Source organism: Crassostrea angulata, chromosome 3, assembly GCF_025612915.1.
Source record: "Crassostrea angulata isolate pt1a10 chromosome 3, ASM2561291v2, whole genome shotgun sequence".
In the NCBI taxonomy this organism is placed as follows: Eukaryota; Metazoa; Mollusca; class Bivalvia; order Ostreida; family Ostreidae; genus Magallana; species Magallana angulata.
In genome coordinates, this window is record NC_069113.1 from 55,357,874 (window position 1) to 55,366,244 (window position 8,371).

An 8,371-nucleotide genomic window follows, 5' to 3' on the forward strand; every position below is an offset into this window, starting at 1 on the left:
GTCACATGATCTGTTGACCGCACATGTTGTGTATACATAATCTGTATTGTATTACATACTTTTATTGGGAGAGGGTGGTCTAAGTTTTTTATCTTGTGTCCTATCACAGTTGAAATTTTGTACGATAATATATGTTCAAATCAACTAATATTAAATTGAACTTGATTCATCATTTTTTGGTAATATTACAATGTTAATAGCAATATAAACATGTATAGCATTTACCCTGCTGTTGTCCCGCTGAGACACTAGAATCATATTAATCTTTCTTAATCGAGATGCAAAAATTAAATAAAATATTGGGAGAATGATCTTTGAAATTTCTTTTCAGATATAAATATCTGATTAACGTTACAGGCTGATAGCATTGAATGATTTTTTGTTTGTCGCCGATCCTACATCAGGCCGTGCAGACAAATTGAATACTGCGCGTTTGCTGGCCACCCAGCCTTGGTTCTTTGGAGAAAAAACCAATATTTGTCTGGCTTTTGAGCTAAGACTACTTAATGTGCATGTGTTTCTTTCTTCCCACAAATGTTTATTAAAAATAAAATTTGGTGTTTTTACTATTTTTTCAACGTGTTATTTCACTTGAAACCAGCTTCATTATTAACTTGTTTCGACGCAGGAAAAAGGTAGTTACATCCTATCGAAAGCTAAAGGTCTTGTTAAAATGGTTCTATCAGACATGGTAAATTGATTTCAGGTAAGTATACTGGTGGGCAACTTTACAGCAAAGATAACTGGTCATGTGATTGTATCCTGGCTCAGGACTTCATATATTTTATACAATTAAGCTGTTCCTCAACCCGAAATCACCACAGGTCTTTTTTAATCAAATCATCCAATATTTTAGGAACGTCAAAGTATTTTTACGAAATGTTATAATATTTATTGAATAATTAATATCCACCGGTAAAACGTTATTTATTTAGAATGTATATGAGCATAATGATATGATACAAAAAAAAAAATTTGGAAGCCACAATTTACAGCTAAACATTCAACAGCGCTGACCTTTTACTGAAAACAACAAATCTAATTCCCAAAAATACTTGTACAGTTACAAAGATATGGTGAAAAATGGTTTTCTTAAAATTAGGAAACGTACACATGAAAAATATATAATTCATCAAGCAATCAAGCAAAATCATAATAGTAAGATATACAAAATTATATAAAGCATTCTCATTGTTTCAGGAAAATGAGTTTCTTTATATATATATATATATATATATATATATATATATATATATATATATATATATATATATATATATATATATATATAGCTTCTGAATATTTTAAAATGAAAGCGCTTAAGCTATATTGAACGTTTTTCGTGTTTTCGTATTTTACTTTTTATCTACAACTCGCCGACCACAACAATGTTATTTCTTGTTCGTTGGACCCCGCGCGCTCGTACTGGAATAAAATTATTCAAGTAAAATTATACATAATTATTAATTTCCCGCATCCAGGAAATTGTGCTGTTTTATTTCCGCTATATGTTTTGGCATTTTTAATAATTTAAATTTTTGAATCTTAAACAAGTAGATGAAATATAACTGTCCTATGAAATCTAATTCATTTATATTCCGCCTAAAACTTCTGGCTACAAAAAAATAATTTTTTAATCACTCGCCCGCTCGTACCCTTTTTCACTGAATGTCCGACGAACAAGAAATTATATTGGTGTGGCCATAAATAGTTTTGTTAAAAAAAAAACATAATCTTTTATTGTCAAGTCACTTAAGATACTTGATGATTTTGATGCAGTCATTGTCACATTCTCCGACCCAAAGTTTTTCTTCTTCATCCAAGCTCAAAACAAACGGATCCTGCAAATCACACGTGATGTACCGTAAGAACTTTCCGTTTCTATCGGTTACATGAACGCAATTATTATCTCGATCTACGACCAGAATACGACAGGAACTGTCCGTTGCGATCCCGTGGGGATAGAACTCTTTGAAGCTGCGCGATAGGCATCCGGTATAACGGAAGCGAAATTCTCCGGATTTTTTCATCGAAATCACAGCGCATGCGTTCCAGTCAGAAACACAGATGTCACCATTTCCGTTTTCACAAATATACATATTGTTTCGGCTGACAGAAAATAATGGTTTCCCAGTTTCATCAAATTGGAATTCTTTGTTTAATTTTTCCTTGGTGTATAAACCCACTTTGCTTTCTGTATAATCATTACGTCGCATGCACACCAACAACTCTCCGTCTGAATTGAAGCAGAGGCCATACGGTATCCAGCCGGACATATCGATAAACTTCTCGATCTTGGTCTTGTTTACTAAATAAATGCATTTTTCTTCCTTGTGAGAGAATGCTATATTGCCATCATTATTCATCGCTATATCTTTCTGACTGTTTCCAGTTGCGGCACTGAAGCATTTCAAAGTAGAACCCGATCTGTCTAGTTGTTTAATCTTTTCGTCATCTCCATAAATCCAAACCTTTTCCGTGGATTCGCAGCAGATTCCTTTAATTTTTTTACACTTTGTTGGGAGAACATCAAGAACAACTGGCTCTTCCATCATCATTTGTGTTGAAACCATGGTAACATCGCCCGTTTTACTTATGGTAAAACCTGGAAGTGTTGAGTGTACAGATGGCTGAAGAGTTCTTCTTTTTCCACGTCTGGCAAAATCAGTTTGGGTGGTCTTACGTCTCTCATAGATGGTACAAGCCGTAATTCTTCTACGATTGATTTGTACTCAAGCATCTTCAAGGAGTTTTTTTCTTTCAAGATATGTTCGTTTTGCTCAATACAACCTTTTATTATTTGATATAAATTCTGCACTTTGTCTTTTTTGACTCGTAAAATTTGAAGATCTTCATTGACCATATCAGCCAGTTCGTGTTCAATTGTTTCTATTGCTTTATCAATGATGTCGTGCCAGATTTGTCCTATGGTTTTGAGAGAACTATTTTCTTGATTGCTTTGCTCGGTGTATTTTTTGATTTTCATCTCGCGATCTTCGACAATCATTGAATACTCTCTTTCAAAACGATGCAATTCTTTGAAATCGTCTGTCACAATGCTCCGGGTTTTTCCCAAGATCTCAAAGATCTCCGACAATTCCTTTGCTCCATGTCGTTTGTGAATTGCGGTCAGGCACAGCGAACAGATCGGGACGTTACAGTCCAGACAGTAAAGGTGACGAGATTTTCCGGGATGGTCCTTACAATCTGATGCCTCTGATTTCGGTTTGACAGATTCTGAGGTGTATGGTAAAATTTCATGCTTCAAAGATTTGTTTTTGTTTAGATGTGTCTGTACACACTGCCCGCAGAGGTTATATTACAACTCCCGCATAGAAAGGCGACGACTTCCTTACATATGCTGCACCGAACGACATCTTGTGCTGTGTTCGTGGTGCACCGAACGACATCTTGTGCCGTGTTCGTGGCCATGTCTTTCAATCTTCCTGGAATATTTGAGAATAAATTTGTCAACGGAACATACGTAAAGTTGTGTATAAAAAAGATAATACTACTCTAAGCAGAAAGAAGCGGGCAAATTAAACCTCACAGTTTCATGACAATGCGAGTCTTGTTTCCAAAATTATGCAACATCAACTCTAAATTTTGCCGACCCTCGTTAACGACCATCCACTAATCGTTTTCCGTCCTGTTGATCACTGATTCAGCAATAAATCAATACAGTCAGTATACTTCCCTGTGTGTAATGTTTCCGTCGATAATGTCTTAAATCGGAACTGAAACAGAAAAGAATTGCTCTTTTTAAGCAAAACATTCATGTCGTTACTTGCATAGTATTACTTTTATTTATTATAAACCATCTCTCACCCTTACCGGAATGCAGTCGTCAGCTTTAAACACCACAGTAGTAGAACAGTCTGAAGGGGCTGTAACAGCATTCATTGCATAATCTCTCTTTTTCCGTATCTGTAAATTCCATGTATTTTCTCCCTATCTATAATATCCGGGTTTACGTTTTTAAAAAAATGAGAAATATAAAAGTATGTACACATTGATATTTAACACTCGAACTGTTCCTGTGTATGTATACTTTAGAATGCAACCGTCAGCTGTTCCCTCATAAAACAATGATACCTCTGTCAATTTAGCTATATTGATTTACCAAGCTTAAGCTAGCAGCCACTGAAAGCAGCCACTAACCCCATAGAAGCTAGCAACTAATTAGGAAATTCATCAAAGTACTGAGAGTATTCGAACAGAAAATTATATTTTACTTTATTATCGACATATTTTAATTAAAATCATATTGATTATTGCTCAATAATTTTGTACGAGCATTGACAACTTCGAGCAGTAAAGCTCGCCTGGATAAAAGTCATAAATACGTCTTTGCTGAATAGAAGTCAAATCAATATTGACTTTTGTGTATACAGTACTAGTCATAAGTTGGGAAAATAATGTTATCCTAAGTGTAGTGTTATTAATAGAAATTTAAAAAACTAGATACGATCTCGTAATCATACCATGAATAATCGATAAAATTTCAGAATTAACCCCCCCCCCACACACACACACACATTTCAGATAATGTATACAAATCCCTAATTACGTAATAAATGGGTGTGCCAATGAGTTTTCCAGATAAATATTGCTACAATCAACAACTTTGCTTCTATCATGCATTACATAATCTTTATCGTTTTTAAGTTATTTGTAATGGAGTTTAAGAGTGCCTTGGCCCCTTGGCTTTCTTGATTTCTTTGAAAAGGTCTTAAAAATACTAATATTTGTTGTACTTACATCCATCTATAATTGTTGATCACTTTTGAGATACAAATGATTGAATATTTTAGGGGCCAGCCCTCTAGATCCCTAATGGGGACAGAAATTCGTGTTTTGATAAGTGGAATCGATTTCAATCATAAATTCAAACATTTTCTTTTCTATGATGTCTAACAGAATATTTCTGCTTCTCTAGATATATTGCGTCAAAGTATAGGAACTTTGGCCCCTAGAAGTGCATTATTACGTAATAAATGGGCGTGGCAATGATTTTTTTCTAATAGATATTGGTACGATCAACAACTTTGCTTCTATCATGCATTACAAAATCTTTATCGTTTTTAAATTATTTGTAATAGAGTTTAAGAGTGCCTTGGCCTCCTATTTTAAGGGGCCAGTCCCTTTTTCTTGATTTCTTTGAAAAGGTCTTAAAAAATACTAACATTTGTTGTACTTACATCCATCTATAATTGTTGATCACTTTTGAGATACAAATGATTGAATATTTTAGGGGCCAGCCCTCTAGATCCTTAATGGGGACAGAAATTCGTGTTTTGATAAGGGGAAACAAATTAAATCATTAATTCAAACTTTAGCGCGCACACATAAGATTTAATGTGTTTACAAGGTATTATGAGTAGCAATTAATTCTTTCTCATTTTTTAAGCAGACATCGACCAATGTGCGTTCGAACACAGACCTGCGCACAATAAGTTTTCCTTTGTACCGTGGTTTAACTCTAGTTAATGATCGAACTCGCCCTTGATTGAACTTGATTGGCGTAGGAATACATACGACTGCAAAAAACTTCTAAATTGTTCGTACTATTTAAAACCTGACTATTTCCAATGTATTTTTAAATAGGTTTCCTTTAAAAAAAATGTTTCAGTGTACATTACATCAAATTTATCGATTATTTTCAAGAACTAAGTCTTGCCAGCGGTGATGATTTGTGCTTAGGTCCAAACACTGTTTCAATTTCGGTTTGTCAAAGTGACTGCATAGGAGAGTTGATTAAAATCAACTCCCAAAAATTCGCTGGAAATCGGTTTAGTGTCCAGTGAAAGACAACTCTACGGCTCTACGCGCACACACACACACCCACACGCACTGAAAGAACGTATACATCAGTCTTATTCTTTGCTTGTTATGACATTCTGATTACAGTATGGTCTAAAAAAAAGATTACTTTTTTGAAAATGTATTTTGATTTTTGATAAATAAAAAATAAAAATTCGGTTGATTAAATTAAAAATCCTGAAATTAGATGGAAAAACTTAGTCATCGTAATACAGCAATAGAATATCATATTACATGAAGTGCTATATAGATTAGATAAGAATTCAATTGTAATGATATATGATAGATTTAACACCTATTCTGTGACAAATGCTTCCTGTTACAGCGCTTTATGACATGTGATAACACTTACATATAAAACATACATAGGTAAGTAATTCATGTTAAAGTATTATCTAAGTTTCGTTTGTTAAAAAAAAGTTAATATGATACATATTCACACAAGTTGGTTACTAAAAAACCTCTGACAAAATTCTTGCATATTAACCAAAGACTACATGATCTGCCCGAAAGTCAAAGGCAGTTGACATGCATATTTTGCTTTGTATGTTTTTTGTTTTTGTTATTTTTGTTTATTTATTGATAAAAATTGATATAAAAAGTAGCAAGCAAAATGATCATTGCCATGGTGAAAGATATCAAATATAGAAAATGACAAATCTTAGCATCTTCAAAAAAAACTAGAAACTACAAATTTTATTGTATCATCTATAATTAATAAAATTTAGAAAGTTAAATATACTATATCGTCAATGTTTTAATTATACCAGTTAATTATTTGGCAAAACAAATTTTTAAGACTATATATTTTTTTTAAAACCGATAATTATTTCAAAATGTGATTTTATTCCTGTATTTTAATAACACAGAAGTTATCAACAAACCAAACTAATAATTTTTAGCTGATTTAAATTTAACATTGGAGATAAGAAAATCGACACATGTTGCGTTGGTTACAAGGCTAAGAAAAATTGAACATCCAGTAAAAAAGAAAATTTACATGCACTTGTTTAAAACAGAATTCAAATCATTTTATTTTGCTGTAAGTGGAAAACAGTTTAAACTTTCATATCAAATGTATTAAAACATAAATATATACATTCAATGTATAATTCCTCACATGTTTGCATTGGAGATCTGCAACGTTCAATTTCCTGTAAAAACACTTTATAACCTACTCACTTGCTGATCACGTATATAAAATAAAGTCATCTTATATTGTAAATGGCTGAGTTAGGAAAGTGTGAGTCCATATCATGACAAGCGTTTATGTCATTCTTGCAAGTCTTGCATACTAGCTGAGATGATTTAGTACAATGTAAACACATTTAGCATTTTCACGCCGCATAAACACAAATTTAAATATCATCACGCTTTTAAAATATATTTATCATTGTAAGATTAAATGAAACGTTCGACGTTTTGACTTACAAAACCAATTTGATATGTACTTTTGAAAATAACAGTTTAATGAAATCAATTTGTTAAATCCAATCTCAGCAAAGCTTCTCGCACTAAATGTTTCGTCGCAAAAGAGAACTTAGTAACATGTTAATATGGCTGTTTCGTGTATGTTTCATATCCTTGACTAAGAACGTATACAGTTGCTTAAAAGCGACGATACAAATCAAATACTTCATACAAATAAACAGCGATTTGAATATAAATATAAGCATTGAAGGCTTATTTTCTAATGTCGTCGGTCGCCTTATAACATACCAAGGCTGTGCAGACAAATTGAATACCGCGCTTTAGCATTTAATAATTAAAGGGATTTGGACACGATTTGAGCTCAAAATTTTTAATTTATTTTCGATTTTTAATGTTTAGAATTGTTAATTTGAGTATTTTTAATGCTTTATCAAAATTTGAAAGTCAGATATTGAGTTACGGTTAAGCGGAATTTAGAGCTATATTTATTAAGGGTTTTGGCTATTAATAATATTTGTATTTTAATCCCATCAAGTTGGGAATTCATAAATATGTATAATGAATGTAATATGAACAAGTATTTTATTTGTAGATCAATGTAACAACACATTACAAGTAAATTATTGGTATTAAAAGCTGATATGAATTCATAAAAGTATTTGGTCGCCATATTAGTTTCGATCGCTCATCATCTGCCACTGGGGCATATATACTGACCGAGAAAGTTACGTTTGGTTGCTTTCCGATCGAGGCATTCGGGTTGCACTTCCAAATGATTAAACTAAATTTTATAAACACATTAAACAAGTTTGCCTTGTTTCTTACGAGTTATTTTGTCAAAGCAATGGTAAATCCATACTTAACATTATTTGTTTAAAATGATAATACTCGAGCTTTGTTTATATAGCAATGAATTCTTACCATTGTATCTCTCTTACAACTTAAATTATAACATTAAAATTTTGGTCAATCATTCAAAATGTGCAAGGAAACCATTTTATATCTAAAATATAAGAAATTAATTTTGATCTAAAATCGTGTCCAAGTTACATAAAACTACCGTTGCTTAGAAAATATAATGGAAGAACTAGCACATATGTATCATGTCACTGGTATG

General features: G+C 32.5%; 1 pseudogene; it reads right to left on the reverse strand.

Moving 5' to 3' along the window:
* Nucleotides 1-1,346: 1,346 nt before the first annotated feature.
* LOC128178497 (uncharacterized) lies at nucleotides 1,347-4,038 on the reverse strand (annotated as a pseudogene).
* Between the last annotated feature and the right edge of the window lie 4,333 nt (nucleotides 4,039-8,371).